Source organism: Gorilla gorilla, chromosome 6 (assembly GCF_029281585.2).
Source record: "Gorilla gorilla gorilla isolate KB3781 chromosome 6, NHGRI_mGorGor1-v2.1_pri, whole genome shotgun sequence".
Taxonomy (NCBI): domain Eukaryota; kingdom Metazoa; phylum Chordata; class Mammalia; order Primates; family Hominidae; genus Gorilla; species Gorilla gorilla.
The window spans coordinates 143888026-143906534 of record NC_073230.2 but is presented as its reverse complement, the minus strand read 5'-3'; the positions used below and the strand labels follow the sequence as shown (position 1 = coordinate 143906534).

General features: G+C 39.0%; 1 protein-coding gene across 16 annotated transcripts in view; it reads right to left on the bottom strand.

Moving 5' to 3' along the window:
- CALD1 (caldesmon 1) overlaps window positions 1–18509 on the bottom strand; it is a 225452-nt gene that overhangs the window by 167449 nt on the left and 39494 nt on the right. The gene's annotated exons all lie outside the window — the stretch shown is intronic.

Sequence of the window (18509 nt, the reverse complement as noted above, 5' to 3'; positions counted from 1 at the left end):
AAACATAAAAACAAAAACTAAAAGTTTTTTTTAAATAGAAGATCCTTGCAACCTAGATAGAGTATGCAAATATTTCTTAAAGAGAAAAGAAAAAGAACTAGCCATAAAATTTCAAAGAATGATAAATTGGATTTCATTAAAATATAAAACTTTTGTTTATCAAAATACAGCATCAAGGAAATGAAAAGGTGAGCCACTGACTGGGAGAAAATATGTATTAATATAATACATATATCTGACTTGTATCCAGAAAGCATAATGAGCTCCTACAAAATAATAATAAACAGTTTAATTTAAAGATTGGGCAAGAAACTTGAATAAATCCTTCATGGAAGATATACATATGTTCAATAAGAACAAAAAATATGCCGAATATCATTTGTCATTAGACAAATGCAAAATAAGACCACAATGAGATACCACTAAACAACTACTAGAATTGTTTAAATTAGAAAGACTGACTACTCCAAATGTTGTTAAAGATAGGGAGCCACTGGAATGCTAATTTATTGCTTGTAAGTGTTAAAAACAGCATCACCGTAGTGAACAGTTTGGCAATTTCTTGTAAAGACAAACATGTACATTAGACTCAGCAATTCCACTTTTCAGTTTTAGACAAAAGAAATAAAAACTTGTGTTTACACACAGAAACACGGAAAAAGGTACTTGAATCTTACACAGATGGTCCTTGACTTACAAAGATTTGACTTTACAACAGTATGGAACTGTTGCAATTTCAGTGTACTTAAAATTTCAGATTTTGATCTTTTCTCTGGCTAGTGATATGCAGTACATAAGATTCAACATTTTATTATAAAATAGGCTTTGTGTTAGATAATTTAGCCCAACTGTGCTCTGAGCACATTTAAGGTAAGCTAGGATAAGCTGTGATGTTTCAGTAGGTTAGGTGTATTAAATGCATTTTCAACTTAAAATATTTTCAACTTACAATAGCTTTATCAGGATATAACCCCATCATAAGTTGAGAAGCATCTCTTGTATCTTTATTCATAATATCCCAAACTGGGAATGATTCAAATGACCATTAATAGGACAATGGAAAACAAGTTATGTATATTAATTCTATGAAATATTATTCATTAAGTTTAAAAAATGAACTACTTATACATGCAACAACATGGATGAATCATAAAAACATTATGTTGCACAAAACAGACCAGATAAAAAATATATACTATTTGATTCCATTTATATGAATTCCAAGAATAGACACATGTGATCTATGGTGATAGAAATCAGAACAGTAGATGTGTAAGGTAGGCAATGTGGTAATAGAAATTGACATATATAGACAGATATATATATATATGACATACACACACACACATATATGTTGACATATATATGGCAAACTTATACCTTATATATAGACATACATATGTATATATACTACACACATACATACACATATATATTACACTTAAAATCTGAATATTTCTCTGTGTGGAAATTTTGCTTTTTTACTTCAGTTACAAAAGTGACAAGAGAGAAAACATGAATTATATTGGCAGAAGACAGGACAGCAAGACTGACAGCCAACCTCTCCTAAATAGATGTGAGAAGAAAATGTAATAATATCTTGACTGGGTGTGGTGGCTCATACCTGTAATCCCAGCACTTTGGGAGGCTGAGATGGGAGGATGGCTTAAACCCAGGAGTTTGAGACCAGCCTGGCCATCATGGCAAAATAGCATCTTTTAAAAAAATACACGAATTTAGCAGGCGTAGTGGTGAGTGCCTGTAGTCCCAGCTACACGGGAGGCTAAGGTGGGAGAATCCCCTGACCCCAGAGGTCAAGGCTGCAGTGAGCCGTGGCTGTGCTACGGCACTGGAGCCTGGGTGACAGAGTGAGACCCTGTTTCAAAAAAAAGAGAGAGAGAGAGAGAGAGAAGAAAATGTGATTTCTTCAATGTACCAAGAAAAATATTCTATACTCAGATAAACGAATATCCAAGAGTGAGGTCTAAATTAAAAGTAAAAGCAAAAAGTGTATTTTTACAAAGTCTAAGAGCTTACAACCCAAAGTCACTCTCTAAAGGAACTACTAAAGAATAAGTTCAGCAAATAGGAATTTGAACCCAGAAATGGGGAGTGAGATGCTAGAAGCAAGGGTGAGCAAAGAAATCAACAAAATATATTGGTAGATTATTGTAACAATTGGCTGTTTTAAAAAAAAATGAATTTTTCAAGGTTTAAAAACGAAACAGATTATTAAACAATAGCTTATAGGATGAACACAGATAGTTTTGAGGGAAAATAAAGTTTATACTTTGTAATATATGCATATTAAATGTTAATAGAAATATTCTCTAGAATAGGGATGTATATAACCAAAACAGTAAAGACTAAAAGGGAATCAATAAACATAATAAAACACTAGGAAGGGAGAAAATAAAGACGTGAAGAATACACATGGGAAAGAAGAAATACAAAATATGATGTTAAAAATAAGACTAAATTACCTTGAGTCCAAAAAAGTCAGAAAATATAGGGTAGGCACTTATACTGTAGGTTAAATACATTTCAAATAATATGCTCGTATGTTTTGTACAATAAATACATTACATAGGGTCTAAAAATTCTGGAAATTCAGAAAATAGTGTATTTATTATACTTTTTAGGGTTAAAAAATTGGACATTGCTTTAAATTTAAAGATACTTTACTTGAAATGTTGTCTGAAACTTGAAGAAAACATATTAAGCAAATATTTTTAAAATGTGACTAATATATTGTTTAAATTAAGTTTGCCCTGTTTTCAGATTTTCAGACATCCTGTACATAATCCATAATAACAAATATAATGGATTTATCTCATACATTAAATGATAGAAATCTCTGTGACTAGATTTTGAAATTTATCTATATGCTATTAATGAGACCCACTTTAAGATAATTTGACAGAAATATTAAAAATAAAAGGTTTTAAATTTATGTAATAAGTAAATAACAAAAGAAACATGTAGCAATATTAATAGCAGACAAAATATGCTTTAAGATGTAAAAATCATAAACTTATGTGTATTAAGCAACATAGTTAGAAACATGAACAGTAATTATGGCAAATTTTATAAGGAGAAATTTTATAAGAAGACTGTCATAGATCCACAATCATTATGGGAGATTGACACAGTTGTCTGAGAAATGAATTGATTAAGAAAAAAATTTTAATTAGTAAGAATATCAGAGATTTGAGCAATACATTTAAACTAAATTGAAAAAGTTTAAGCAAATTAGAAGCCCAAAAATAGAAGTTTTTATTTTTGTTTCATTGTAAAATCTAGCATAAAACACTCAGCTTTAAAAAATCAAAACATTTGTATTAAATACTTTGACACAAATTAATTTATCAGCAACATTTTTACTTTTATTGTCTAGAATTTTAAAATTGTCTTTTTGTGTGCAAATGTTTAAATGATCTGCAATTTACCAATCTTTTTTTATAACCCTGATTTTCTATACCACCTAAGAATATATTCCTCTATAGGTTAACTAATTCTACCTTTTTTCATCTTTTCTCTTGCATTCTGTTATTTTCCCCCAGTCCTCTAATTTTCAACCTCTTGGCCCTTTCTTATCAGATTCTGAGAGACTTTAAAAATATTTATGAAAATTTCCTTGTTTTTCTTGATGAAGAAAAACATATGAACACAATTTCCATCTAGTCACCAGCTATCCCCTCTGTGTGCAAGGGGGAACAACCTTGCCTGATTATTGTCATGGTATTTTCTACCAAGTCTTTTATGAATGTCAAATGGTATATTTTTTCACGTTGTGAAGCAGGATCTCTTTATATACCAGAAGGCCAATCCGAATGACACATGTTTGCTTTATCAACCTCTGTAAAAGTCTAGTGGTAATTTATATTGATTACATAATAAGAAACTTCATCCCTGGTACAACATGTTCTTTCAGCTGCAGAGCCACACCTGTAGAAATGCTAACTCACATCTGGTTCCATAAATCTGTTCTTTCTGATCCTCTGGAGAGATACTTTTATGTAAACTATATAGCTACATGTGGAACAGGAAAGACCAAAGCAGATGGCTAAACTTAGTAACCATTTCCACCCCAAGCCTTGAGCTCTTACTTTCTTCCTTGACTTTGATGTCTTCCTATTTGAGAGTTAGTTCAACCATTCCTTTCATGAAAGGTGTCTCTTCCCAACTTTATTTATACTTAGATGACCAATTCAAATTGTTGTTATTTTGAGGCTTTAAGAAAGTTCTCTGAGTCAAGAATATTAGTTTCACTCATTAGTAAGGGTTCCTCTCAATTAATTTTTTGATATGAAGATACCAAAGAAGATACCTACATTTCCTCATCATGATATATTTTCAACTTTATTGATTCAGTTGCACATGTATGATCATAACTCTACCTAAAATCAACTTTAAAAACAAACCGTGATCAATCAAATAACTAGTTATCTTGAAGGCAGCAAATTTGTAACTAGTATTTGAACTACATCTAGAATTTTGTCCCCTTTGAAGCAATTTGTTAATGAAAGTGAAACAGTAGAAAAAGAAATCTGGTAGAAAGGACACCGACAAGACTTCTGAGGGAACGTTATAAAGCCCCAATCCAAGCAGATTTAAAACTAGGAGAGACCACATCTAGTCCAGCCTTTCCACCATAAGGTGCCACCCCAGAAGACTGAGATGCCTCCAGATGTCAGTCAGCAAGTTGCTCAAAGGCAGAAATTGAGTTAAAAAGATTCTTTCCACTAGTGTCTGCTGGTAACTCGTATTTCAAAGAAAGCTTGGAAGCTCAGGATGTGGAATACTGTCATTGGGGTGATTTCTAAAAAGCAATCTCCTTTATAATTTCTCTATTTGTTACTAACAGGTATTTTCCATAAATTGTAGTGTTTTTAAACTGGCCAGAGTCTTTAGATCTCAAGATTTGGGGGAACATCACTCAGGTCTTCTTTTGGACCTTCTATTAATGTCAAAGCTCTCACAAGTCACTGTGGTATGAAGCAACTTTAAGAACAGAGTTTCAGCAATTCAACAGCCAGGTAAATGTGTTCACTCTAAGGCTTCTGCCTAAAACTGTGAAATTGTGGGAGGGGGTGTGATGCTGGATATTACCATCTGTTTGGAATGACTAGTCAGATTGGCAGCAGCAAGAGGGTTCCAACATCTGGCACCAGGGTGGGTCAGGCTGAGCAATCTGCTAATGGTCTCAAGGGAAACAAACCAGAGAACAGAAGAGGCCTAAGGTATTACAGGTGGAAAGTCCTCAAGAGATTGTCAGTCCAGTAAGCATATGTTCAAGAAAAGAGTTAGCTTAAACCATTTTCACTCATGTATTAGAGTTCCAACTATATAGCTACAATGTGAACATTACATTTTCCCCATATGAAACATTTTTCTATTTTAAGGGGCTTAAAGAAACCTAAAACAATCCAAATAAAGGTTGGACTTTGATTAATAATAATGCATCAATATTGTTTTATTATTTGTGACAAATGTGCCTTAATGTTAGCAATAGGGGAAACTGAGTGTGGGGCATATGAGAACTCTGTAATATTCTTGCTACTTTTCTGTAAATTTAAAAGTATTCTAAAATAAACTTTTATTTAAAGAACAATAAAAAGAAACAATTTGGCCAGCCATGGTGGCTCACGCCTGTAATCCCAACACTTTGGGAAGCCGAGGCAGGTGGATCACCTGAGGTCAGGAGATCGAGACCATCCTGGCCAATATGGTGAAACCCCGTCTCTACTAAAAATACAAAAATTAGCCGGTGTGGTGGTGCGTGCCTATAGTCCCAGCTACTTGGGAGGCTGAGGCAGGAAAATTGCTTGAACCCAGGAGGCGGAGGTTGCAGTGAGCCCAGATTGCGCCAGTGCACTCCGGCCTGGCCACAGAGCAAGACTCCGTCTCAAAAATAAAAAATAAACAATTTAACCCACCCACATGATTGCTCGTTCAAGCCTGGCTGCAAGCACAGTTGCTGGGGTCAAACATGCTTTTCTTCTACTCTTCTTAGGTTCCTGGAGCACTTTTACACTTTAATATATTCTGCTATAGAGAGTAAAATCACAGATATTACAAAGCACAAGCACTTTCACATATGTGATCTCATGTGTTAGAAACTTAAATGCTGATAAAAGACAATTTTAGAAAATCTGAGGGCAACAAGAGTCTAAGAGTCTGCCATTGTGCACTATGTGCTTTGGTTTCAGATAAAGCTTTTAAAAAAGTTTTCTGGGTCGGGTGCAGTGGCTCAGGCCTGTAATCTCAGCACACTGGGAGGCCAAGGTGGGAGGATTACTTGAGCCCTAGAGTTCGAAACCAGTTCGAGTAATATAATGAAACCTCGTCTCTACAAAAAATAAAGTTTTTAAACTAGCCAAGTGTGGTAGCCCCAGCTACTTGGGAGGCTGAGGCTACCATGAGCTGTGATTGTGCCACTGCATTCACGCCTGGGCGACAGAGCAAGGCTTTTTCTCAAAAAAAAAAAGAAAAAAAGAAAAAAAATCTTACTACATTAGAGGAAAAGCTTCAATTGAATGGCAATCTGTCTCAATCCTCCCTTTTCAGTACTGTAGGGTTTCAGAGTTTCTCCAAACAAGATGATTCTCAATATTGCTTTTAAATATGAGGATGGGGCCAGTGTGGTGGCTCATGCCTGTAATCCCAGCACTGTGGGAAACTGAGGCAGAGGATCACTTGGGGCCAGGAGTTCAAGACCAACCTGGGCAACACAGGGAGACCCCTTCTCTACAAAAAAATACAAAATTAGCCTGGCGTGATGGTGCTGTGTCTGTGGTTTTAGCTATTCAGGAAGCTGGGGCAGGATGATTACTTGAGCCCAGGAGTTCAAGGTTGCAGTGAGCTATGACTGCACCACTGCACTCCAGCCTGGGCAACAGAGTGAGACTCTATCTATCTCTAAAAAAAATAAATAAATAAAAATAAAAGAAGGAAAGGCTGGAACTGGGGGTGGGGCAGCCCCAGCAGAGGGAGTCAGCTCTCATGCATGAGATGATTATTGGAAACTCCAAATTCTGAACTCTGAATATGGGGTGTGTCCTTTATGAATATATGATTTCTATCTTCCCCCAAAACCAACCAGGAAAAGTCTTCATATTTCAAAGGAAGAAGAGAGGAAATCCATGTCTGTATTTTAAGACACTTTACTGCCTAACGTCCTTTTGTATTAAAGATCACATTGCTCCCCACCTTGGCATCATAGAGAAGGGAAAAGGCTGTTGGCAGTTTACAATTAAGAAGCCTGAGGCACAAGGAGGCCATTCAAAGTCACACAGATTATCAGCTGTGGACATGAGACAAGAGCCAGGGCTAATTTTCTATTAGACCACTATCTGGAGTCTAGGGCTCCTACAAAATATAAGAGCCAAGACTTAAAAAACTTAAAACCTCATGCAAACACTCTCTCAAAAAAGAATTAGCAAGCTAGAAACTACTCCCATGGAAAGAGCCGTTGTTTTATTTTAACAGAATATCTAAGAGCAGAAATATGGAAAGGCATGAAAGTTTAAAAAAGTGAAAAACAAAAATAACTCTCAAACTCCTACACTCCTTGTTTCCTAGTTACTCAGACACAGGTGGGTCAGTGGCTCCAGGCTGGCTGGGGATGACTCTATCAAGTCTTAGGGTAGTAGGGAGCTCTCTGGATAGATATTTCCATTCCACCATCGCATCTACCCAGCAGAGTGTGGGTGAAGTATTTTTTGTTACCATCGATCTTCATAAAAAGATATATATAAGCAAGAGAGCTATAGGCCACCATGGATAAAGCACAAGGCTGCCCAATCATAATAGCACATTTCCAGCCATATCAATCTCAGTGGGAGAAGAAACAAAAACTGGAAGAATGAGAAGAATGAGGAGGAAGAGAAAGAAAGAAAAGGAGGAGGGGGAAGGAAGGGAAAGAGAGAGGAAGGAAGGAGAGAACTTGAACAAAACCTGTATTTCCGTTCATAAAATATCTGTTTCACTGTTGTATTAGTCTGTTCTCACTCTAGTAATAATGACATATCCAAGACTGGGTAATTTATAAAGGAAAGAGGTTTAATTGACTCACAGTTCCTGGGGAAGTGTCACAATCATGGTGGAAGGCAAATTAGGAACAAAATCATGTCTTACATGGCGGCAGGCAAAAGAACATGTGCAGGGGAACTCCCCTGTATAAAACCATCAGATCTCGTGAGAGTTATTCACTACCATGAGGACAGCATGGGAGAGACCCACCCCCATGATTCAATTACCTCCCACTGGATCCCTCCTACCACACGTGGGAATTATGGGGGCTCCAATTCAAGATAAGATTTGGGTGGGGACACAGTCTTCTTTCCTCATTCTTTAATTTTTAGAGTATTTGAAAAAACAGAGAAAGAAAATTATGGTCAAAATTCCCAAATAAGTAAATAAATAAATAAAAAAGACGAGAGCAGCTCCTGACAGCTGACATAGTACCATTCTGTCAAGTATTTCAGGTATCTGTGGACTGGCTTCCAGTGACTTACAAGAGGAAAATACTCTTCCTTTCTCATTTTCAAGTTGGGAAGGAGGTTCAGGCCTTCCTTGCACAACCTTAAGTCTAAGGAATATGTGGAAAATTGAAGTGATTTTTCAGAATAAACCATAAGTTGCAGATGACTGTGTCATGAGAACATTCAAAAAGAACTGAAATAAATATTTATTCTATCTTGTTGCCTAAAAGTTTATTGTTACTTATGTTAGACTTATAGCAGGCCGGGCATGGTGTAATCTTAGCACTTTGGGAGGCAGAGGCAGGCAGATCACTTGAGGTCAGGAGTTCAAGACCAGCCTGGCCAACATGGTGAAACCCCACTTCTACTAAAAATACAAAAATTAGCTGGGTGTGGTGGCACACACCTGTAATCCCAGCTACTCGGGAGGCTGAGGCAGGAGAATCGCTTGAACCCGAGAAGTGGAGGTTGTAGTGAGCCGAGATTGCTCCACTGCACTCCAGCCCGGGTGACAGAGTGAGACTCTGTTTCAATTGACAACAACAACAAAAAACCTATGGCAGCCATTGCTAGGCCTTTGGTATACATTTCTTTAGAGGATAAGATGATCCAGATTACTGAAGTCATAACAAAGGCAATGCACAGTTAGCTCACCTGTCACTTTCTTTTTGTCTTTCGGGTCATATGCTTTCATCATTTTTCAACTCTAGTGTACATAGGTACACCTATAGGAAATGCGTCCCGTGCGAGCCTAGACACATACACAGAACATGTCTCCATAACAGTAACAGGCATGGCTGCTTGCATGGTGTAGGGATTGTTCTAGTCTCTGGGTAGAGGTGCTGAAGGGGTGAACAGTCCACTCAGGGCTCATCTGAGACCCAAAGCAGCTTGTAACATTTGGTGGCTTATTTTGAAGTGTGTGTGTATGTCCTCAGCTGTGCCTTGATTTGTTTCAGAAATGCAGGACTATGTCCTGCATGTATCATGGCAGACAGGCATGGCCTCTGTGAGCTGCAGTCCAGTCTGTACCCAAAAGAAGGAAATCAAGGGAGGAGAAGAATTGAAGTGGTGAGACAAGATAGAGAGCAGAGTAGAGTAAAGTGAAGGAATGAGGAGGAGATAAAAGAAGACAGAAATACAAGGACACATAAAGCTTCTTGGGGTTGAAATAAAAAAGAAGGACCAGAACATAAAAGGTTTAAAAAAAAATGGTACATAAATGGAGGGAGTGGTTGATAGGTGAAGAGAGATTTGTGGAAAGCAGAAAACCACACCGTGGATAGAATAAGCATCCACTCCACACTGGGACAGTCCCACTTCGGGACTGCATTTTAGGGAAATTATTAACTGCCCCTTCTTTCCCTCTTCAAAGTGTCCCAGTTTGACGATAAATGGTATAGTCATCCTGTCTATAGACTACCCCTGGCCTAAGACAGAGAAGCCATGAGCAGGATGAAAGCTGGGAAATGGGCACCAAGAAGAGCTTTAGAAAAGGGACAAAGAGAAATAATGGCTAAAATAAAATACCTTAAAAATAGAACATGGAAAATGGAGACAAGACACAATGTATGGGCACTTGAAACCAACTAGAGCAAAGACAGATAAAGTGAGGAGGACTGTTGAGAGAAAAAGTATAAAAATTTAAGGATAGATAGAGAGGAGAGAGAGGAAAACAAAGACAAGAGACAAATGATTCAGAGCACAAATATGTGTAGGCTTCAAATATTTTTCTTTGTGTCTGGGGATTTGTGGTTGTGATCAGCATATATAAAAATGATGGAAAAGGGCCACCCTCTTTGGGCCCTGTGCAGGCATGCACAAGGTCCCTCTGTGGCTGCCTCCCTGGCCCGGCCAGTTGCCCTGAAGCTGCTCCCCTCTCAGCGCCTGCCACCCTGGCTTGCAGGCTGCCCTGGCCAAGCCTTCCCACTGAGCCCCCTCCTTGGCTCCTAAAGGCCTCATACCAGATGGTCTGCCGCCGTGGTTTCTTAGCTGTCCACAGATAGGCCACAGTATGTGAAGCTGTACTTCAGTGCGTCGTTTCGAAAACCTCTTTTGACTTTTAATGGGATCAGAGTTTCATATTGAGAAAGGCAGAAAGTAAATGTCAAAGGCAAATTCAAAAGGCCAAGGGATTTCTAGCAAAGCATTCCCTTAGACCCAGGGGAAAGATAGAATACCAGCGGCAGTAGGGTCTTTGGCACTTAAGCTTCAGAAAATGTTCCATATGGATTTCTACCACCATTGTGAGTTGGGACATACTATGGGTTGAATTGTATCTCCCCCGAGTATTCATATGTTGAAGCAGTCCTAACCCCTAAGACCTCAGAGTGTGACCTTATTTGGAGATAGGGTCTTTACAGAGGTAATCAAGTTAAAATGAGGTCATGAAGGTGGCCCCTAATCCAATAAAACTGGTGTCTTCATAAGAAGAGGAGGCTAGGCTCGGTGGCTCACTCCTGTAATCCCAGCACTTTGGGAGGCCAAGGCAGGCAGATCACCTGACAGCAGGAGTTCGAGACCAGCCTGCCCAACATGGCAAAACCTTGTCTCTACTAAAAATACAAAAAAATTAGCCTGGCATGGTGGCGGGCGCCTGTAATCCCAGCTACTCGGGAGGCCGAGGCAGGAGAATTGCTTGAACCTGGGAGATGGAGGTTGCAGTGAGTCGAGATGGCACTACTGCTCTCCAGCCTGGGCAATAAGAGCGAAACTCCATCTCAAAAAAAAAAAAAAAAAGAAAAGGAAAGGAAATTTGGATGCAGATACACATTCAGAAAGAATGCCTTGTGAACACAAAGATAACCATCTACAAGTGAAAGAGAGAGGCCTGGAACAGAGACTTCCCTCACAGCCCTTGAAGGAACCAACCCTGCTGACACCTTGATCTTGGACTTCTAACCTCCATCCAGAAATAAATTTGTTTGTGCATTTTGTTGTGGCATCGGATATGGTTTGGCTGTGTCCCCACCCAAATCTCACCTTGAACTGTAATAATCCCATGTGTCAAGGGCAGGGCCAGGTGGAGATAACTGAATCACGGCGGCAGTTGCCCCCATAGTATTCTCGTGGTAGTGAATAAGTCTCAGGAAATCTGATGGTTTTATAAATGGGAGTTCCCCTGCACAAGCTCTCTTGCCTGTCACCATGTAATTTGTGACTTTGCTCCTCATTCGCCTTCCGCCATGATTGTGAGGCCTCCCCAATCGTTTGGAACTGTGAGTCCATTAAACCTCTTTCTTTATAAATTACCCAGTCTCGGGTATGCCTAATAAACTAGTACTCCAGATGCAATCTGGTCCAAGATGATAGTTAGGAGAAGATGACCAGACTATTTACAGGTTTTTTTGTTTTTTGTTTTTTGTTTTTCATTTCCCTAGGGACACTAAGTGATGCCTCTTAGGATTATCTGAAAATGTGGGCACTCTGTATGGCAAGATGGAACTGGCTGTCTTTAAGGAAATAGTTTCAACTGTTCATGCCTCTGTTTCTCCCTTCATAAAGTTGGTTACTGAGCCTGCATTCTAAAGTGCCTGTTGTGGCCGGGCATGGTCCCTGTAATCCCAGCACTTTGAGAGGCCAAAGTGGGCAGATCACTTGAGGTCAGGAGTTCGAGACCAGCCTGGCCAACATAGTGAAACCCCGCCTCTACTAAAAATACAAAAAATTAACTGGGCATGGTGGCGTGTGCCTGTAATCCCAGCTACTCAGGAGGCTGAGGTGAAAGAATTGCTTGAACCCAGGAGGCAGAGGTTGCAGTGAGCTGAGATCGTGCCGCTGCACTCCAGCCTGGGTGACAGAACAAAACTTCATCTCAAAAAACAAACAAACAAATAAAGTGCCCATTGTGTCTGAGTTTTAAGGCAAAGAGTGACCCCGTGAATATTCTCAGCTTTGGACAAGAAGGTCAAACTTAAATGTAAAGTCTTCTTAATAAGTAGTATTTCTGAGAGTGGCTGGGAAGGTGAGTGGACACTAATTTCTTTTGTAAATCAGTGGACAGAGAAATACAGTCCTTGACTTTCTACCTGACCCACACAGAAGCAGCTCTGTCTTGGCCTTTTGAATACCTTTTGGATATGTTGGCCTTTTGAATACCTGAACTGATCCTCTGCCTTTTCTTAAAATTTGACATAATCAAACACCAAAACAGCTTGAAGTATTTGTACGAGTAGTTGAATCCTTTAGTGCCTAATGTCAGAGAAAATCTCCCGTTGAGTCAGGGAGAAGCATGGAAACTGCTTGTTAAACTATCTCTGGTACCAGGAGAAGAAAACACAAAACTACTTCTCTGGCTTTCTTTCTTTCTTTTTTTAATTTAATTTAACTGTTCTAGGTCTAGATCCTCATCTTGTCTAACTCTAACTTGAGCAATCTCTCCAGTCAATAGTGAAAGCAATGGTGTTTAGCTCTGTTTCCTTATATGGCAGGGAATGACAATGTGCTTGTCTAGTTGAACTGCAGTATGGCTCCCTGACAAATTATAATGACTAGTTACGGAAACCTCCTGCTCTGGTTTCCATCGCTTTCTTGGGGGAAGACACAGAGCAGATAGCTGTAGAGAAATGGAGAGGGTTGGAGTTAGGGAGGAGCTTTGAACAGCTCTGGCATTTTCCAGCAGTGTGACTTTGGGCAAGTTATTTGATTTACTTTACTGCTCTGAGAGAGCAGTCCTCAACCAGAACAGTGCCTGTCACATAGCTAGTATGCCAGCAAGGTAGCTGAATGAGCTAGCTTATCTTCTCAACCATCCTTAACCTGTGAGGACTTCAGATAACTATCAATCCATTGCTATTCAGTCTCTCTCCCAAGTTCAGTACTTTTTTCTCCAGATAAATTCCAATTTCCTTCTCCCCTCCCTCCTCTTCCCCCTTTTCCCTTCCTCCCTCTCTGTCCTCTCCTTTCTCTCTCTCTCCCTCTCTCCTTATTTCTTTTTCTCTTTTCCTCTCCCTCCTTCTTTTCTTACTCCTTCTCATTCCAGGTCTAAAACACTGAAAACTTGCAAAACAACCCAATCTCAGGAATAATACAACTTTTTAGCTATACTAGATAAAATGATTTAAAATGTTAAAGGCAGCATAGATTTGTTGATAAGGGCAAGCAGGTAAACCTTCTGGTTGGAAAGGACAGTGGAAGTTGTCTGCTTCTGTAGAGCAGCGAGGTTCATGCTTCAGAGACAGAAATATCTATTTAGAAAGTGTGTAAGCTGATCTGAAATAGGACTTCCTAGAACTTGTATCTATTGGTCCTAGTCTTACCTCCTGGAGACCCCAAATGTAGAAGCAGTGAGCCCTTTTTAATCTGTCTACAAGATGGCCTAGAGGAGGCAACAGGGGACAGTGTGTGGCTAAGCCCCACGCTTACAGGTAGCCTCCACAGGAAATCACAGCCAATAGCTGACCATTTGTAATTTAGTGTCTATCACGTACGTGCAAAGCAGTTTCAAGATATTACTTCTAGTAGTTGTGACAACTACAAAGTGCAGGAGAAATCATCCCCATTTTGTAAGTGAAAAAAGTGGTAAATTTGAGATTCAAACTCAAGTTCTCCTCACTCCAAAGTTTGCTCTCAAATAGATCTCAATTCTTTCTAGAGCCACATACAAAAGAGGAGTCTCAGTCACATGGAGTAACTAGCAAGAGGCAGCATAGCACAGTGGTGAAGAAGGTGGGCAGTGCCTCCAGATTATCCCGGGTTTAGATCCCGACCCAGCTACTTACTAGCTGTGGGACCTTAGCTATATTACTTAATCTAATCGTAACTCAGTTTCTTCATCTGTAAAATTAGCCGTTATGAAGATAACTTATTTTATTTTTACCTAATAAAAATCTACATGCTACTTAGCATGTGCCAGGCACTGTTCTAAACACTGAGCAATGATACAATTCATGAGGAAACAATGAGCTCCAACATGAACACTGGCTTCAGGTATTTTTAAAGAAGAAATTGTAGACTTTTTTTTTTTTTTTTACTTTCTGTTTTTTTCTGAGACAGGGTCTCACTGTGTCACCCAGGGTGGAGTGCAGTGGTACAATCTCAGCTCACTGCAGCTTCGACCTCCCAAGCTCATGTGATCCTCCCACCTCAACCTCCCAAGTAGCTGGGACTACAGATGCACACCACCATGGCCGGCTAATTTTTGTATTTTTTGTAGAGGCAGGGTTTCACCATTTTGCTCAGGCTAGTCTCAAACTCCTGCCCTTAAGCAATCTGCCTGCCTTGGCCACCCAAAGTGCTGGGACTACAGGCATGAGCTACCACTACCAGCCTGACATTTATTTCTTTCACTCATTTAACTCATTTATTAATACTATGTGCAGGACACAGCACATTTTTAGGTTCAAATCACAGCACTGAAAAAGCCAAACAAAGTCTCTACTTTCATAGAGCTTATGTTCTAGGAGCATGAGAAATAAACAAGCAAGCAAACAAACAAATATGCAATCATAAGCATACATTGTGAATATGCATGTAACTGAACCACAGAGGTATTCCGCTTGGCTCTCCAATGCAGAGGCTAATTTTACCACCGCATCCCTTAGGGTCAGTGCTGTGCTAGTCAATGTTTAGCAACAAGTTCTTGGGCGAGGGGAGGGGAGTCTGCTTTGTAGCATGGGCTGATTTCTGTGGTGTAATTACTTCCATCATGGTCAATTTCAAGTTCTGAATATGACATCACTGAATGAAGAATTGGCAGGAGAAGCTCAGTTGCACAGCATTTTATACAGTATTTCCACCATATAGCCACAATAGATGTAACTAACCTCAAGAGAATAGATAATAGTGAAACATAGCAAAATAATTAGGAAGAGTTTTGAGTATTTATTATCTTGGCTCTTCATATAATGTGTTTAATTGTAAGTTTATATGATTTAGTTTTTATAATGGCTGTGTTTTACAACTGGCTCTCAAAATTCTCGAAAGTTTAACAATGAGCTTTTGGGAGCCAGTATGAGTTTGGGGTGCAGAGAAAGTGGGGACAGTGTTAGAGATGAAGGAGACTGAGTCCAGATGGTGCCATTGTACAGAGGTGGATTCTAATCTAATTCCTTTTTAGCTCCTCTTCTCCAACAAGCTCTGCTTCTATGTACACACGGAAGCACCTGCCCTCTAAACCGAAGAGCATGGGTACAAATATAGTAACAATTTTGACATTCTTACTAGATCAGGTCACTCTTGCAGAGAAACTTTTGGCTCTCCAATCTTTAGTAATATAATCCATGTACTCAGTGCTCTGAATATGGTAGATTCTTCTGTGCAATACAGAGGATGTAATTCCTAACTGCCAAATAAAGGAAGAACCTAGAGATAAATTTTCCGTCCTTCTGCAAAAGCAAATTATCCCCCATCCATGCACTCAAAGTCTGCTGTCTCTTAGGGTCCACATACTTTCAAAAGGGCCACCCAGGGAAGCATCTAAACCAGGGGCTGCGATGACTCCTGCCCTAGAGAAGATGTAGGGGTGAGGGTGGAGGTGGAGGAAGCTTCTCCCCTCTTCAGGATTTGTGCATCCTCACCACAAAGTGGAAACAGAGAAAAACATCTTCAGCTTTTCCTAGGAAGCGAAATATCTGCTCAAAACCTCCTAAGAACAGAAATACTTAAAATTTTTTTTCTCCTAGATTCACCCCTCCCCCTAAGCCTAAATTTCCCTTAGTAATGATGGCTGGAAAAGGAAGTGGGAAATACCATGAGAAATTTTATTCTTGCCACATTTCCAGTCCTTTACAAAAGCAAACACTGGAAATCTCATCAGAAAAATTTGACCTTACAGGGTTGATAACTTTGTGCTTAAACTGAAAAAAAAAAGCAAAACTAAAGGTTTTGCTCTTCTGGCCAAACGGATTATTTGGCATATGCAACTATAATTTTTAGAAAGAAATTATTCAAAACTAAAGAAATAGGCTTCTGAGGAATAAGTAACTACATACATCTACTATCAATTATTTTAACGATAGGTGCACAGAACTGTTTCTGAGCCAGGATGTTTTATCAGAGTCACCAGGGAACTTTTACAAACTACAGATGCCTGGACCCCCTTCTAGACCTACCGAATCAGAATCTCTAGAGGATAGGTCTCAGGGATGTGTATTTTCAAAAAGCTCTACAGTTGATTCTGATTAAGATACTGGTTAAGATCCACGGGTATATAGGCAGATTGGGCAGCACTGTATAACCTAAATTTGCTAACTGTTAAAACGTGCTCTCTTACTATCAGGGGAAGTAATGTGGTATATTGAAAAGGTTAACTGCTTGGAACTTAGGAGCTGTGTGTTTTGGAACTATCTTACCACTAATTAACTGGATGACTTTGGTCAAGTCACTTGGTTTGTTATTTCATTCAGCAAATATTTATTGAGATTCTGCCGTGTGCCACGCACTGGGTATATATGAATGAAAAAAAAATAGAGGTTCCTGTCCTTATATATCTGACAGACCAATAAGACAGGGCAGACATTAATCGAAGAAACCTACAAATACATAATTTTACTTGGTGTGGCTAGGCTTTGGAGAATAAAAAATAGATCACTTGTTCATCTTTTAAAAAGAATTTCTACTTAAGATCCCAAATTTCCTGTCCCAACCTTCCCACACATAATATAATTATATGTTTTAAGTCCACTCATTAATAAAACACAAAAACACAAACTTAAAAGCTACTATGAATTCAATAACTCTTTTAAATAAATTAGCATTTTATCATTATAATGTATGTATAGAATTAGAAAAATAGTAGCACATATGATGTAAGATATATTATTTACTCAGAGTAGCTTGCCAAAAGCACTTGCTGCATATACAGATTTGTTTACCTCTTGCAATGACTTTGTGGCCTCCAGGGATCCACCACCCAGAGGTTAAAAACCTACAGACCACATTAATGAAGACTAAAACATGGTACTTGAGTAGATATGGCCCTTCTCTTCCACAACAGATATCACTATCAGTGACCACATTTTCCCCTCCCCTCTGAGCTTAGATTCATCCTCAGAATCCTTCTTAACATGCCAATTGGTTGGAGCTGGCATACAGATGAAAAGTTATATGTACTCCTTGGGCTGAATGAGCTCCTAAGGTCTTGCCCAGCTTAAAAATTCTATGAATTTATATATTCAGTTCTGTTCTGCTGCCTTGAGAAACACAAATGCCTTCTCCCATGTTCGTATAAAAGTACCCCAAATATTAGAAGATATTTATGTGGCCTCATTTTCTTTTCTTTGGGATAAACAGCTCTAGATCCTTTATCGGTTCTGCATATGTTTTGCCTCCTGACTCCCTCCAGCCTTTGATGCTAACCCTAGAATGCATATGTATCCCTGCCTTTCAGAAAAATGAGCCCAGAACAGAGCACAAGTTCCCAAATGGGATCCGAACTATGCAGAACTCAGGGGATATTTTACTCCACTTGACAAACACCATGACGGGTGCTCAATGGATTAAAAATTACATAGCAAATATTGCTTAGATCTGAAACTTCCAGTGATTAAGAGTACACCAGCTTTTATGCATTCACCTTATTATGTATTGTGGTTTACATTGAGTTGTGCTTGTTTTTATTTATTAAAATTGTTAAATCATTACATATTAAATCTTCAAGACTGCTTTCATTTGAAGGGAGCCATATCACATGGAAGATTCATATGAAGTTTCTTGCCAACAATAATATCCAGAATGTTTTTTCCCAAAATCTTTCTGAGATGGATGATTCTTATCCTTTCAGTTACCAGTGGTGCAAACTTCTAGATTAATCTCCCTTAACACTGGCTCACGGGGTCACAGTGATCATCAAGAACTGTGTGATCATTCATTGGGTGTTTGCCTCTCTAGGAGTTTATTCACCTGAAAATTCAAATGAATCCCATTGAGAGCTGTTGGACATTTCAGCTAATTTGCCTTCCATGCTCAATTTCTCTTCTAACTAAAATTACCCATTGAGCTCTTCTTTGCCCAGGGGTGACCACTGCCTGGATTAGAGTAATTCATTCTTAGGCGCGCCTGTGCCTTTGATGTCCTCCTCCTACT